This window comes from Lycium barbarum, chromosome 6 (assembly GCF_019175385.1).
Source record: "Lycium barbarum isolate Lr01 chromosome 6, ASM1917538v2, whole genome shotgun sequence".
NCBI lineage: Eukaryota > Viridiplantae > Streptophyta > Magnoliopsida > Solanales > Solanaceae > Lycium > Lycium barbarum.
In genome coordinates, this window is record NC_083342.1 from 52,064,121 (window position 1) to 52,082,520 (window position 18,400).

Consider the following 18,400-nt stretch of genomic DNA (forward strand, 5'->3'; position numbering starts at 1 on the left):
ACAGCGTCACCCCCTGTCAACTGTGCCTTATATATATACATCACAATAAAGGCCACAGCGTCACCCCCTGTCAACTGTGCCTTATATATATATATATATATATATATATATATATATATATATACATAAAGAATGAGAATGAGTGCAGTGCATAAGCAAAATGAAATAATAGAACTTGGTAATGTCACAAAATAACTTTACACACATATTATACTCATAGCATGCATGAGGGTTCAAATAAAAGCTACCACTTTAGCAGAGTGACGTAAGGTCGGTAATCTCTGATTTATATTGTGGAATAATCATTATCGCTCTATCTCACCTTGAAGGAACAATTATTATAAGGTGAGACCAACAACAATGAATAAAATCAAGAAATTCATGAAATAAACTCAATAATCTCATAATAGCATCAAGACTGTAAACTTCAGAATCTCTAGAAATGGGATCATCATCATCATCATTATCAACATAGGAAACATCTATCTTTAGCAATATAAGAACTTTGAGAATCATGAAAATCTAGCTTTTTGGGAATAAGAATATTATGGAAAACATGTATGGGTGCATAAGAAGGGAATCATGCCTTTAGAAAGAAAGGGACTAGCCTTAACATACCTGGAAGCTTGCTTCTCGACTTTCCAACCTACCTCCTGTCTTGAAATCTACATATAAAACCATCCATACTATTGTTAGGCTCACCATCATACACTTGTCTTAAGCCTTCAATTTAAATCCATTTACAATCTACCGAAATTCGGGCAGCATCTCCCCTGTTTATATGCCTAGCCCGAAATCACAATCTAGCAACCAACAACAACAACAACAATAGGAATACTAATATCCACCACATCATCGTCAATACCAAAATATTCCATAAAACATCCCACACGATGTTTTTCAACATACAACAACAATATACATTTCCTTTTTTTCCCGATCAAGGAGCATAATCTCATCAACACATCAACAATGTTAGATACCATCACTATACATGTAAATCAGCCCAGCCACATGGCCACAACATGCTCAAAACAGTCCATAAACACAACAACTACAACACAACACTTTATGACCTTTCCTCCATAACTATTTTCACTTTTAAGACTTGCTAAACCTTCAAATCAACTCAACATAAGAAATAGGATGAAGAACATACCTTATAATTGAATAAATTCAGCAACACCAACTTCCTTCAAAACCAAACTTGCCACAACATCAAGTAGAAGCAAGAACAATCACCTTTCATGGACTAGTTTGGTGTAATCTTGTTAAATTCTTGATTTAATGGGCTATAAATGTTTGGGAGTTGTGTTGGGAAGTTTCTAGGACTATTGAGAATGTAAAATGCTGAACAAATGGAGTTAATGGTGTATTTATACCCCTCATAAGTCGGTTCCACCGACCTTCTCAAGCGGGACCTGTGGAAGCCATTTGGCAGCTTGGAGTCTTTATCTTAAAATAGCCATAACTCTTGATTCCGATATCTTATGAGGGCCCGCGGTCTATTTTTTGAAAGCTCCTTCAATTATCTACAACTTTCATTTTTAGTGTGTTTCCAAATTCCAAACTTATAATAGCGTTTTGGCCCTTCCAAGTCAGATCATCTGAAAACGTATCCTTAAATCATCCTTTTGGAGGGCTTATGCCCATATTTGGCTTAAGGGTCCTTCTTATGACTTGATCAACTTCCCATGTACTACTCATATCACTTTTCATATGTCTTTTATAAAACTCCGACATGTGGGCCCCACCTTAACCTACGGTTACGAGGGCTATTCATCAAGTAACGTGTTAATTGATTTACTCCATACGGTCTCCAAATGTCATATATATATTCTTATACTCAGATCGTATAGTCTTCATCCCTGATCCTTGTATAACTTTGTTCTCCCTTGAGCTCATACTAAGCCATCTACAGTCTTGGTAACACGAAATTTTTCGGGGTGTAACAGCATTCATACCATTATTGCACTGCATTGCTTTATTACTTGATCGAGTGTGGTGATGATTGGATCGTGTTGACTTTATTGTGGTGATCAGATTTGATCGGGTATACTCGGACTTATCACATGAGGTTTAGATACTTACACAGGTGATAACGGATTACGGTGGCGATTATATTGTCTCATGCTTGATTGTTTTATTTGCTCATCTGCTTTATTTTCTGAATTGTGTTACCTATGCTTAGTTGGCCGATTATGCCTACCAGTACTGTTGTTTGTACTGATCTACACTTGCTGCATTCTTTTATGAATATAGAGTATCAGGTCGGATCTACTTCTCTGACTCGTGGTTGATCGACTCTTCAGCTTCCACTTGAGTTTTCCAAGGTGAGCATGGCGTCCACTGACCTTGAAGACTCTTCTATTATTTATGTCTTGCTTTCCATTCTAAGATATAACTCGAGACAACTTATGGATTATTATTCAGACTTTTAGTATTCGGATTTAGATGCTTTTGTATGACCAGACCAGATACTGGGGTGGATTTCATTTACTTCCGTACTTGTTAACATTATGTTATATTGTGACACTTACGTTATTTTACTTTCTTCCGCTATTCTCTATTGTTGTGAATGTTGAGCTAAGGGTTCGCCTACCGAGGTGGAAAAGGTAGGTGCCCGTCGTGACATTATTTTTGATAGGAGCGCTCAGTTTACAGCAAATTTTTGGAAATCTTTTCAAGAAAATCTTGGTACTCGAGTAAATCTTAGTACGGTTTTCCATCCGCAGTCAAACGGGCAAGCTGAGCGGACTATTCAGACTTTGGAAGATATGCTACGAGCCTGTGTACTGGATTTTCAAGGAAATTGGGATGATCGTTTGCCTCTGATAGAGTTTGCTTATAACAATAGGTACCATGCCAGTATCAAAATAGCTCTGTATGAGGCTTTATATGGCAGAAAGCGTAGATCTCCTGTCGGATGGTTTGAAGTTGGAGAAACAATCTTGTTTGGGCCAGACCTTGTTCATCAGGCTATTGAAAAAGTAAAGCTTTTTCAGGAACGGTTACGTACAGCTTAGAGTCGTCAGAAATCTTATGCAGATGTACGACGACGAGAATTGGAGTTTCAAGTAGGTGATTGGGTGTTTCTGAAAATATCACCTATGAAGGACGTGATGCGGTTTGGTAAGAAAGGGACACTCAATTACCGATATATCGGACCTTATAGGATCGTCCGAAAGGTCGGCCAGGTAGCTTATGAATTGAATCTTCCATCAGAACTGCAAGTAGTTCATCCAGTTTTTCACGTATCCATGCTGAGAAAATGTATTGGAGATCCCTCCAGAATCGTACCTGTTTATGATATACAAGTTACAGAGAATCTAAAATACGAGAAAGATCCAATGGCCATTCGTGACAGACAGGTCCGCTGACTCAGGATTAAGGATGTGGCGTCAATAAAGGTTCTATGGAGGAGCAAGGACAAGGAAGAGATGACGTGGGAAGCTGAAGCGGAAATGAAGTCCAAGTACCCTTACTTATTCCCTGCTGCAGATAATGCTGCTCCAAAAGAAATCTTACAAGAGTCCGCTCTATCAATAAATATCTTACAAGGTAAAAGTCATATCTCAACTCCTTGAGAGCCAATGTGATGGGAAATATTATTCTAATTATTGTATGATTTTGTGTTATTGATTACGATATCCGGTAGGGCATAAAAATTGGAACTTATGGTATACAAGTATTAGTAGTGCTCAAATTATAAGGGAGACTTTACTAAAGCTTGTGAAAGCTTGAAATATATGATTGTACCTCAAGTATCCCAACGTTTGAGAATGAATGTTTTTAAAGGGGGGAGAATGTTACACCCCGTAGTTTTGTATATTGAGATTCGAGCTACCTTTCAGGAGGTATATGAGATTATATGCGCTTATCTTATTATTGTGAGGGTTTAAGTTCATATAATAAGCTATGGAAGGATTGAGGGCAAGTGAATCAAGGAAATAAAATTTGTTGGAACTTTGAAGAAAATATGAGGGGCAATTTTAGCCCAAATTGGAGAAATAATATCTTTTAGTATATGATCAGTTTTGAAGCAAAGCAAAATCCTAAATTGAAGTTCATGAAGTGTAGTTTCCAACGCAACAAACCGTTCGTTGATAGGACTTCGTAGTAGAGAGTTATGGACATTAGAAGATAGGCCGCCAGAGCAAAAAACTACCCTGCGCGAACGCGACCCTAGGGTCGCGAACGCGAAGAGTAACTCTGAGAAACCCTTCGCGAACACGACCCAAGGCCGTGAATGAGAAGGGAAAATTTAAGTCGGTTTCCACCGACTTCAACCCACCATATAAGGGTTAAATACCCCTTTTTTGTCATAATAATTTCCCAAAACACTCAGCAATATATGAGAGCATATATACAACACAAAAGTGAGGATTTTGAGAGATTTCAAGTGACGGAGTATTAATCGAGGTCCGGGTAACGTGTAGTCGCAATTACAGTTTTGTTTTGCGACGGAGTTGGTTCGGATTCAACACAAATATTGAAGATTTTGTTGTTCTAATAAGGATAAGGTATGAATCTCTCTTTATTAACACTGATTTAGGAATATTTATGAGAATAAAAGTTATAGTTTGTTGTGTTGAAGTTGTTGGCTTATGGATTGAGGTTTGAAGAAAGTTTTGGATGGAATTGTGCATATTTGTCATGTAGGATCTTGATGATATTGTTGTTGATATTGTTGGTATTGTTGGGAGTTGTTTTGGTATTTGGAGGAAGTAGATAATATGGGGGAGATGCTGCCCAAATTTTTGTAACCAAAATTAGTCTTCGATAACTAGTACATATAAGTTGAGGGGAAATTTGATGAAAGTATGATTAAAGATGTATTTCTCGCTATATAGGTTTAGGTGAAGGGCGAGCATCGGAGTAAAGGATACTTTAAGTGGTGGCTTGACGAATAAGGTATGTAAGGTGTTCGTTTCTGTCACGACCCGACTAGGGGCCGCGACGGGTACCCGGGGGCTAACCACCGAGCACCGCTCATTCTACTACTTATCATGCACATTAAACGATCTTTTATCAGATTCATACTCAAATTATAAGGAAATCATCTTTCATTTGAAAACATAAATACTTTTGTATACATACGCCCCTCGGCTATCAAAATGATAATATACACACATATACATATGTACAGTAGTGACCTTGTGAGACCATATAACCCACACTGCATATCTACGAGCCTCTATTGGAGTGCTAGACTTAAGGACGGGACAAGACCCCGTCATGCCCAAAATATACATGTACACAAAAGAATAACCATAAGCACCTCTAGACAATGGAGTGCTCTAAAATCAGCTGCTTGCTCCTATGATTCTGGATCAAGCTCACCTCGTTGTCTACCTGTGGGCATGAACACAGAGTCCAAAGAAAACAGACGTCAGTACGAACATTGTACTGAGTATGAAAGGCATAAACAATAATGATACATCAATGAGATGAAAGGAATATCAATAGGGAGCATCTGTATATAACTGTCACATATAAAAGGGAATAACATATGCTGACTTACTCATACTCATCATCGTATCATGTATGCATAAATATACAAGTATAAGCTGCCCATCCATATAGGTACGGTGTGATAATAATCAACCTGTGTCCAGGCCTCCCGCGTCCAGGGTATAAGTTGCCCACTGTAGTGGTGTGTATATCTACCCGACCATATAGGTGCGGTGTAATATCATCATCATATGCTCATTATAATATGCTCATCATAGTATGCTCATCAAAATATGCTCATCATAATACATGCATGAAGACTCCAGGACAACTTTCTTCATCGGGGTGACGTAAGGTTGTGATCCCCCGATTTCATTATGAAGCATTCTGTTATATCCCGCATTTTTGTGCGTTCGGATAATTCAAGATAATCGCGGGAAGGTAACAAGTAAGGCCATATTTTATTTTGTGTGGCATATGAGTTGCTTATGAAGAATTTAGAAGCGGAAACATTAAGAAAGGTTAGGGGCAAAAAGGTAAATTTGCAATATGACTCATAGAAACATAGAGGAATGCTAGGGGTAAATTTGGAATTTGGAGAATAATTTTTCATGAATTGTAAAGCAAAAAAAAAGTGGCCTTGGGTGTTGGGCCATGTTTGGCCGTCCACATGGTGGTGGGCTTAAGCCCACATGTGAGTTTAATAAACCAAATAAAAAGATGACAAAGTCATCTTATTCACTTAATTCTCTAGAAATTTCAAGAAGTTAGAGAACAAGAAAAGAAGGAGAAAACCATAAGGTCCATTCGGCCACCCCTAAACCCACAAGAACCTTGAACAATTCTTCACCAAAAATCATTCTCTCCTAGCCAAACAATCCCTTGAAGGGCCCTTAGCAAGGTGGAGTATTCATTGGAGCAATAAAAACATATATTCATATAGTTGCAAGTTCTAGCCAAGTGAAGAATCAAGGAGCAAGGTAAGAATTTATTCCCTTTTTATGTTATGGATGTTTGTGCATGTTGTAGTGTATGAAAATGAGTGGAATTCATAAAGAACATGAATATAGGGGGGGTGGCCGTGAGTGTAGGGTGTGTGTAGGGATCATGTTTTAATTATTTTATCTAGTGTTTGGTTGTTGTTGTATTGAATGCCATGTTAATAATGGAAGTTGGATGATTTTAGTGAGGTTGTAGCCGTGTGTGCATGATGTTGGCTGTGAGTGTGGTAGTGTGGTCGTGTGATGTATAACATGTGTATAGCCGTGTATATTTGTTGTATTGTGAAGGGATGGTGAGCAAATTTTATTGGTAATTTGGTTGTTAGTGTGTGGATTTTATATTGCTAATACAAGCTTAATGAGCTTAGTGGAGTTGTAGTAGTTGGAGACTTGTTTTAGAAGTTTATGTAAATTGAATATGATGTTCTTGCATGTATGGAATATAATGTTGTTAGTATGATGTTGTTAGTGCGTAAATTATTAGGTTTTCAATATTCTTATTGGAGTTGGAAGGTTTTGAAGGAAGTAGTATATTGATTGAGTTGTTAGAATGTATCTTGGGTTGATTATTGAAATTGTTAGTATGATTGTTGGCATTGTTATTGATAGTTTGGCCGGGTTGAATTCCCGGATTGTTGTTGATTAAAATTGGCCAAGTTAGATTTTTGGGAATGGTGTATTTACAGGGGAAGTGCTGCCGATATTTCGGTAGATAAGTGTTACTTTAAGATTCCACTTCTAGGTGCTCTAATTAATGTTTGGTAAATGTGACCAATTGTAGATTTTGGAGAATTTGGAACTTGAATTTGGAGTAGCGGAAAAGGTATGTAAGGCTTTACCTTTCCTTCTTTTGGCATGTCTTAGGCGTAATAGGTTTGGATACGAGCCTTGGAGACGATTCTATTCCCAGAAATCCAAGATTGAATTTGACCCTTTTTCATTCAATAGAATTGAACTAAGTTTTTCATGACTTGTTGAAAAATTGCTTTAACATCCATAACTTTCCCAAACGGAACCGGATGACACCAAGACTTTCGTAAGTGACTTCATAAAGCCTAATGTACGTAATTTGTGTATGCCACCTCTGTTGACCCGAGGTGGGCCCACTATTCCCAAATCCTCCCCTATTATTCTATTCGACTTATTTCCGCACGGTAATTGAAGGAAACTTTTGGTTATTGTTTCGACGTTAAGGTTTCACATTTGTTTTCATATCTCCTTGATCTCGAAAGCTAGATGTCATGACCCCCGAAGCTACGATTTCATAATCGCTCCCGTATTTTTCTTATTTTCGAAAGATAGATGTTTATGATTCTATAGCACGATTCTCTTAATAGTAACTCGTAAATGTTTCCCCAAGTGTCTATACCTTTCCGAATAAAGGTTTATGATTTGTAAGCTTTATGACTACAACGATGGACACGTATTTACAATGATAATGATGATGTCAAAGAAGAGAATATGTTTAGGATGGTTATGACAAGAATGGTTTTATGTCTAAAAGTGTAAGTTAAGGAGTCAATATGAACCTAAGAAAGAGGAGTTAGTCCTTGACCTTTAACTTAATTCCTAGAATACGACTCTATCTCCTAAAGATTCTAAAGTGTATGAATAAATGTTTTATAAGGCTTATGGTCTTATTCCACGCTTTTTCTTAATGTCATTCTTCCTTGATAGTCTCGCCTTATAATACTAGTTCTTTCAAGGTGAGGCAGGGCGATCCTGATTGTTCCATAATGTAATCGGAGGTTACCGACCTTACATCACTCCGATAGAGTTGTAGCTTTCACTTGGGTTCTCATGCATGCTTTATACTTATGTGTGATTTGTTTTATGACACCGCGCCGTCCAATGGGCGGCCGGGCAGACACACCACTGCAGTGGGCAGATTATGATTACCCCGGACGCGGGAGGCCTGGACGCGGGCTTATTACACCGTACCTACATGGTCGGGCAGTTTACTTGCAGATATTTACATGTTTTTTTTAGAAAACTAGCATGCATGGCATCCGCCCTAAAGGGCACTCAGATGTACATATTACTCTTTTACCCCATGATATGCTCAGGTAGCGTTACACCGTACCTATATGGTCGGGCAGCATTACACCGCACCTACATGGTCGGGCAGTTTACTTGAGATATCTATATGTTATTTCTAGAGGTAAAGTTAGCTTGTATGATATCTGCCTTAAGAGGCAAACAGAGGTACAGGTTATATCCCTTCTCTATGTCGTGTTCTATGTCCTTTATTATGATCTTATGTTACTATTCATGTCTTACATACTCGGTACATTATTCGTACTAACGTCCCTTCTTGCGGACGCTTCATTTCATGCCACGCAGGTAAGCAGGTTGACGGAGTTGATTCCTAGGAGCTCCACCAGCGGTATATTGAGAGTGCTCCAGTTCTTACGGGGCTCCAGCTTATTGGTACTATTTTGTGTACATATTCGGGCACGGCAGAATCTGGCCCATCTTGTATATTTATGTATCCTACTTAGAGGCTCGTAGACAGATATGTACTGTTAGATGTTTTGCACCTTTGTTTGTCCTTGAGGTTGTATAATATGTTAGTAAAGTTTATTAACACATATTTACAATTATGTTATTAATGATGGTATTAAGTAAATAAACGACGGCATTATTATACGGCCCACTTAGTAGTAAGAGTAAGGTACGAGATAAGAGGTGCTCGGTATAAGTATCGGGTACCCGTCACGGCCCCTAGTCGGGTCGTGACACATTCACAATCATTCTGCCTCACCTTGAAGGAAGTAGTATATAAGGTGAGTGTTTACAATGCATAACATCATCGACTTTATGGTACTCTGCCTCACCTTGAAGGGACGATACATGAGGTGAGTGTATACAACATACTCCATCATTAGCGTTATAGAAACGTCATATCATGAACTCTAGAGTCTTTAGACTCAAGCTTATCATCATCATCATTGGACTCATAACATATCTCTTATCTCATATAGTTATTCATGATCATAGACTTTCTGGATATATAGAGAATTCATGGAGAGAAAGGAGAATCATACCATCGGATTCATGCCATAAAAAGAAAGGACTAGCCTCACATACCTTTGTCGCTTAACTATTTTATTTCTTACTCGTTCTCCTTTAATGCACTCGTTCTACCTTCAAGAGAATTCGTATCGACATTAGCTAGACGGTTACAAGAACGTGCTTGCTAAAGCTAGAGAAAATTGGACAGCATTTCCTTTGTATATACTACTTTTTCCATATTCTATATCAACTCTCAAACATTCATAACAATGTTCACAATATCATAAACGACAAGCATCATTCATTTATATTATCCACATTTCACAATTTCTCTTTAATTCATCCATAATCATGACCATAGTTCACTATCGTGTTCTTTCACATATAATACTCATTCCATGTTCTACATGTCATTCATAACCTATTTACAATCTCAACATATCCATTTTCATGATTCATTCCAACGACTACTCAACAATGTCACTATTCACACTTTCATGACCCCTTTCCTATATCTTTCTACAATCCAAGTGTCTCCACTTCTCCATATTTTAAATAACATGCAAATACCATAAAACTTACCTTAGATAGTGTAGGAACAAGTTTTGAGTGGTATTACTCTTCTTGCACCAAAACTCTAGTTCACCTCTATTGAAATTTCTTGACTTGGATGAACTTTGATGTGTTTCTCACACTTAGTTTTGTGGATTTGATGAAGTTGATCTTAAATTTTCACTTGGATTCTTGTATTGGAAGAGTTTGGAAAGTTCTAGAGAGCTATTGGGTCGTGCAGAGAGAAAATGGAATGAATTAAATGAGCTTGGGTCATTATTTTATAAATGCAAAAGCTGTCCCGACGTCATTATATGGACAATTATACGGTCCGTATAAATTTATACGGTCCGTATAATTGACCGTAAACTGCTCCAGTGAGCGTCTCATTCTGTGTCACTTCGACGGCACATTATAAGGGTCGTATAATTTTGTACGGTCCGTATAATTTGACCATGAAATTGACCCTTCAGCAACTTCATTCTGTGACAATCCTACGGTCCATTATACGGGCCGTATAACATTTTACGGTGCGTATAATCGACCGTATAACCCATCCTTTCACTGATCTTTTTCTTGCCACTTTATTTAATCTCCAACCCCTAAGGAACCTTCTTAGCACTTGTTTATCATTTCATTAACATTCTAAGGGACACTATAACTCCTTTTCAAGGCACCATTTAGTTATCATTAACTCGGTACTCATAATTTCTTTCCAATACACATCGTATGCCTTGCCTTTTCTCGACAAACTTTCTTCTCTTATCTCAAATGCCTTTGAAATCTTAATTAGGGTCGTCAAACGTCATTCCTTTCTTATTAAAATATCGTATACTCGTATTCTTCGTTCGTCTATTCACTGTACGCAAATGGGGAATCTTCTAAGGTGTAACATTCTTCCCCCCATTTGGAACATTCGTCCTCGAATGTTAAATACTCGGGAATTCTACAAAAAAATTGCCAGAGTTTCCCCTATAATATGGCTCTACCATCCTGTCTCAACAACCCATAATAATATTCCCTCACCGGGCCACAACTCAATAACAATTTAAATTGGCCACACACGACCAAAAGTATGGAAAGAAAGCATACATACCTCATAGTGTTAGTGTTTCATCTTGAATCTCTCCTTGGGGTTGAAATAGGTGCGGATACTTGATCTTCATACTCTCTTCTGCTTCCCAGGTCATTTCTTCCCGGTTGTTATGTCGCCACAAGACTTTGACTGAAGCTACATCCTTATTTCGAAGTCTTCGTACTTGCCAGTCTAAGATGGAAATAGGCACTTCTTCGTATGCTAGCTTTTCTGTCACTTGGACATCATCAATCGGAACAATCCTCGTAGGATCTCCCACACACTTGCGGAGCATCGAGACATGAAAGACTGGATGAACCGATTCAAGCTCTGAAGGCAAATCCAATTCATAGGCTACATGACCCACCTTGCGGATAATTTTATAGGGTCCAATGTATCGAGGACTTAACTTCCCTTTCTTGCCAAATCTCATCACCTCTTTCATTGGCGATACTTTCAAAAATACCCAATCATTAACCTGAAATTCCAAGTCTCGCCGGCGATTGTCCGCGTAAGATTTTTGGCGACTTTGGGCTGTTAACAATCGATCTCGAATCACCTTGACTTTTTCTACCGCTTGCTGAATCAATTCAGGGCCTATTAACTGTAGTTCTCCTGTTTCAAACCATCCAATTGGGGATCTACACTTCCTTCCATATAAAGCTTCATACGGAGCCATTTGGATACTGGAACGATAACTATTGTTGTATGCAAATTCGATTAGAGGCAAATGATCATCGCAACTACCACCAAAATCTAGTATACATGCCCGTAGCATATCTTCCAAGGTCTGAATAGTACGCTCGGCTTGTCCATCGGTCTGCGGATGAAATGTCGTGCAAAGCTTCACTTGGGTACCTAGACCTTCTTGAAAGGATTTCCAGAACTTGGCTGTAAATTGTGCTCCTCTATCTGTGATAATGGATATTGGAATACCATGGAGCCGCACAATCTCCTTGAGATACAGCCTCCCATAATCTTCTGCTGAGTATGTGGTTCTAACTGGAAGAAAATGGGCTGATTTCGTGAGTCTGTCCACGATCACCCATATAGAATCATACTTGCCTCGGGAACGGGATAACCCTACAATAAAATCCATGTTGATCACTTCCCATTTCCAAGTAGGGATTTCTATTGCTTGCAATAATCCTCCTGGCTTTTGATGTTCGATCTTTACTTGTTGGCAATTTGGACATTGAGCTACAAATTCTGCTATGTCTCTTTTCATGCCATCCCACAAATATATCAATTTGAGATCGTGATACATCTTGGTTGTACCTGGGTGAATAGAATACCGAGAATAATGGGCTTCTTCTAGAATCCGTCGGTGAAATTCTGCGACATTTGGCACACATAGCCTGCCTCGGTATCTAAGAATTCCATCTATGGAAACTTCAAATGGAGACTTATCTTTCCCATGAGACGTGTCTCTGTAATGGCACAAATGAGGATCTTCATACTGACACTCTTTCACTTCTATATTCAGAGATGAAACTGTGGGATCATTAATATTAATTTCTACACTACCCGAATCACTCACACGTACTCCAAGATTAGCTAACTGGTGGAGCTCGTGAACCATCTCCTTCTTTCCCGGAGGAACTTCACATAGGCTACCCATTGATCGGTGGCTAAGCGCATCAGCTACCACATTTGCATTTCCGGGGTGGTATAAAATATTCACATCATAATCTTTCAATAATTCTAACCACTGTCGTTGTCGCAAATTCAACTCCTTCTGTTTGAAAATGTATTGGGACTCTTGTGATCTGCATAGATATCAACATGCACACCATACAAGTAATGTCTCCACATTTTTAACGCATGAATAACTGCAGCCAATTCAAGATCATGAGCTGGGTAGTTCTTTTCATGTTTCCGCAGCTGTCTCGAAGCATAAGCAATAACTCTACCATGCTGCATTAGTACACACCCTAACCCAACGCCAGAAGCATCACAATACACAACATAACCATCTGGACCTTCTAGGAGTGTCAAGACTGGAGCTGAGGTCAACCTGTTCTTCAGCTCTTGGAAGCTACGCTCACAAGCATCATTCCACTAAAAATTTTCTAACTTCTGGGTTAGCTTCGTCAAGGGGGCTGAAATAGATGAAAATCCCTCTACGAATCTTCTATAATAACCTGCCAATCCCAGAAAACTACGAACTTCTGTAGGCGTCGTAGGCCTTGGCCAAGTCTTCACAGCTTCAATTTTCTGGGTATCAACTCGAATGCCATCATCTGAAATAACATGACCCAGAAATGTCACAGAATTCAACCAAAACTCGCACTTTGAAAATTTTGCATACAACTCCCGAGTCCGAAGAATTCCAAGAACAATATGTAAATGATCTGCATGTTCTGATTCTGTGCGAGAGTACACCATAAAATCATCGATGAATACTATTACGAATAGATCTAAGAGAGAAAATGGAATGAATTAAATGAGCTTGGGTCATTATTTTATAAATGCAAAAGTTGTCCCGACGTCATTATACGGACAATTATACGGTCCATATAAATTTATACGGTCCGTATAATTGACCGTAAAACTGCTCCAGTGAGCGCCTCATTCTGTGTCACTTTGACGGCACATTATATGGGCCGTATAATTTTGTACGGTCCGTATAATTTGACCGTGAAATTGACCCTTCAGCAACTTCATTCTGTGACAATCCTACGGTCCATTATACGGGCCGTATAACATTTTACGGTCCGTATAATCGACCGTATAACCCATCCTTTCACTGATCTTGTTCTTGCCACTTTATTTAATCTCCAACCCCTGGGGAACCTTCTTAGCACTTGTTTATCATTTCATTAACATTCTCAGGAACGCTATAACTCCTTTTCAAGGCACCATTTAGTTATCATGAACTCGGTACTCGTAATTTCTTTCCAATACACATCGTATGCCTTGCCTTCTCTCGGCAAACTTTCTTCTCTTATCTCAAATGCCTTTGAAATCTTAATTAGGGTCGTCAAACGTCATTGTTTTCTTGTTAAAATATTGTATACTCGTATTCTTCGTTCATCTATTCACTGTACGCAAATGGGAAATCTTCCAAGGTGTAACAGTTTCTCTCTTTCTTTGGCACGAATCCAACTAAAATATGAACATGAGCGTTCCATAACAAATTCACTCCACTCCTATGCTTTGTATTTCCAATCTTAATGCCTTAATTATTTGATTGATTCTTGAAATATTATCATGTTTTTCGTCATTAAGTTATTTCATTAGATTCGATACGAATTCCATAAATTATTTGGAGGTTACGGCCTTACGTCACTCCGAAAAGTCCGATGTTATTTCATTGGAGGTTACGGCTCAGGTTACTTCTATCCTCCTTATAATTCTTTCTTACTCATGTTATGGATTCCTACCTTACATACTCAGTACTTTTATCCGTACTGACGTCTCATTGCATGGGACGCTGCATTTCGTGCTGCAGGCTCTGACAGGGTTATTGAGGAGCGACCGCCGTAAGATTTTCCAACTTCAGCGGTGTTAGCAAGTACCACTACTCCGGACTTGCTATCTTTTTGTACTTTAAGTTAATGCAATATATGTTTATATGTACATTCTTAGAGGCTCATAGACATAGTGGGGTATGTAGATACTATGTATAGTCTTGCCGACCTTGTCTAGGTTGTGATTTTTTTCCTGTAAGCCTTGCCGGCTTTATGATACTCGTGATGTTGTAGCGACCTTGTCGGTTCACATATGTGCATATATGTTGGATTATTGAATATTTCTACGTTGTGCCTTTTCTTACATGCATGTGTATGCTAAGTTATAGTATATGGTATTCAAGGTAACCGTTAAGTCAGGTGGTTCCCGGCCTGTGAGTTGGTGCCCGTCATGCTCCTCGTTGGGGGTGTGATAGATATTGTTCGTAGTAAGTCCTTCTTCAGATTCAGTATGCTTCATAAAGTCACATGATGATGAAAATGTTAATTCATAATGATGATCGGAGGTGTAACGACCTTACGTCACTCCGACAGATTCATGATGCACTCTTATCATATTCATGAATTTCATTATATATATATATATACACACACACACACACACTATGACCCCCACAGGCGTTATATGCGCGTATACTTATATTATATTTATATGGGGTATGGGGAAGGTGACGGCGTTATATACGCACTACCACCTGATCAGCTGATCATATGATGATGATTATGCCCACAGAGGCCGATATGATGATGCTTATGCCCATAGAGGTTGATATGATACGATGGGATGCCCACGGAGGCTTGACAGGAATTATATACACATAAATATATATATATATAATCAGGTGTTATATACGTATATATACAGTACTTATGCGTGTCATTGGCCCTCAGAGGCAGTTCATATGTACAGTTTGCATTCCTTTTATCCTACATACTTTTATTTATTTTTATGTTACTTTCATGCCTTACATACTCAGTACTTTGTTCGTACTGACGCCCCTTTCTCCTGGGGGACGCTGCATTTCATGCCTGCAGGTTCAGGTAGACAGGTTGACGATCCACCTCCGTAGGTTGTTGTTCAACTGATATTGGAGCATTCCCCTTGTCCCAGAGTTGTTGTTGTGTTTTGGTACGTTATACTTTTTAGTATATACGGGTATGACGGGGCCCTATCCCGACCTTGTTATGTCAGGTGCTCTATTAGAGGTTTGTAGACAGTGATGGTACAGTTAGAGGTTGTATGGGCCCCTTGGCCTACATTTTTGTTGTATAGCTGTTTATGATGGCCTTGTCGGCTTGTACGGTTTTGTCCAGCATAGTTACATACGTTGTCCTTTGGGCTCACTCCTTTTCAGTATATTTCTCTTATGATCTAGCGGGTTGTCATCTGACGACCCTAGAGGTCCACCCTTGTTTGTGATTATACGATATGACAGCATGATTAGTGGTGCTCGGCAGGTAGGCCTGGGTGCCCGTCATGGCCCTCCGGTTTGGGTTGTGACAATGGTCCTCGAATCGCGAAGCCTGGTTGTGTTCAATACTTATAATATTTTCTACTCCTTTCTGTTTAGTGGGTCAATCGTTAGCCCGGAAGTACGAGATTTACACTTGTGTTTCCCTATAATGACGAAGGTTCTAACTTCAGAAGATTACAGGACACTTGCAAAGCTTTTAAGGCTAAAAAATGGTGGATATTCAGAACCTTCAATTCAATGCGACCAACTTTATGAAAGGCAAATACTTCACTAGTGTCCACCCTTCCACCATACATTGGAGTACTACTCAATCACACAGTCGGAAAGCTATGTGTAAGTTGAGAGCCATTGTTGAGGATCTTATTTGGTGGAGGACAGGCAAAGGGAACATTAACTTCTAGTTTGACAACTGGACCACTCATGTTCCACTTTACTACCTTATGGAGGATTGTAATGTGTATCAAGATATTCATGTTAATGAAGTTTTCAGGGAAGGTGAATGGGATTGTGCAATTTTGGTTCCTCAACCTAATAACTACACCAAAGAGATCATAGCCATGTTCCCCATCACCATCAACCAAGACAAGGATAACACCCCTTTTGGATTGTCTCTAAATTAGGAGCCTTCACAGTTTCATCACCTTGGGATAGTCTCAGACAAAAGAGAAACATCTCTCAATTTTACTCAATATGATGGCATAAAAAGGCACCTTACAAAATGTCATTTGTAGATTGGAGAGATAGTTGCTCCAGGCTAAATACAGATGACAAAATATATTTAACATTAATCTAACTAATGATTGTTCTTGTTGTATTGGTGCAGCTATGACCCCAAGATTGGAAAACTCTAAGCATCACTTTTGCACTGGACAATGTGCTCAAAAGATATGACATATTTTTGTTGGGAGCATGGGCATCAAAACTAGAAGCACCAATCTCAGAGAACTACTTCACAGATGCTAGAATTTCAAAGGCCACAACTCCATTGCAACCTATGTTATTAGAATTTTTCGAATGATTATTATGTGGGAGCTTTGGAGATCTACATACAATAACAACAACAACCCAGTGAAATCCCACATCGTGGGGTCTGGGGAGGGTAGAGTGTACGCAGACCTTACTCCTACCAAGGTAGGACGGCTGTTTCCGAAAGTCCCTCGGCTCAATAAAAGCATAAAAGCTTTGGAGATCTACATGCAGCTCAAAATATGAGTAGGAGCAGCCTTCAACTTTCAATCCAATTCCCTGATCTCTTTCAAAATATGCCAACTAACTAAGTCTACTTTCGTAAACTTGGATATTCCAGACAATTGAAAATCTTGCTCACAGTAATGGACATCAATCTTTTGGAAACTACTTCTATCCCAGTCAGATGGATTAGGCCCCCATTCTTGTTTGTGAAAATAAACTCTGATGGTTCATGTGTTGGAAATTCATGTGGAGGTCAGGGAGTAGTCAGAGACTCACTAGGCAGATGCATCATGGCTTTCATCCTCCCATTGGACCAGGGCACCAGCAAATTAGCTGAGACCTCTTAATTCCTTTTTGGGTTCAAGTGGTGTACTGATAATTGACATACTCTTATCTCGGGTGAAACAGATTCACTTTTCCTTCAAAACTGTATCAATGACTCTTGGAGGATATAGGAAAAGGTCGAGGAGATCAAGAAACTAGTAACTGACCATGGAGTGATTACTAGACATTGCTATAGAGAAATCAACAAAGTAGCAGAAAAATTGACTTCCCTGAGCCATAACACTGATGTAATTAGGGTATATAATTAGTATAGTGACTTACCAGCACCTATTAAAGGACTGCTGACCATTGATAGATGGCAATGTCCATCATTTAAAATAAAGAGGAAAAAATAGGAAGGCTCCACTTTGAGCCTCCCTGAAGTTCCTACTTTTTTTGCCACTGTTTTTTGGGCTAATTCTTTTGGTTTCCAACAATTGTATACATCTCATTTCAAGAAGGCTAAGTGTAGTCCTCCAACTTCAACTGTAATCTTCTCCCAGTGGCAATAAAATCATGTTTTGATAACTATAACATACCCAGTATAACTCCATAAGTGGGGATATGTTTTGATTAAAAAAAATCATGTTTTGATAAAAATAAAAACTGATCTTTCAGCTTTAATTTAAAAAAAAAAAAAAAAAACTGCTAAACTAAAATGGAGACTGCACGAGTTAACTACTATACTACAATTTACTAACTTTTACAAGTCAATAATGTTGTGAATACTACATTTATTTGAAATGATCTCAAAATATTATTTAAAATATTTGACATAATACCCAACGATCGTCGTGACAACTTTTTGCCAACTAAAGTGCACCCTCCATTCCACTTTGT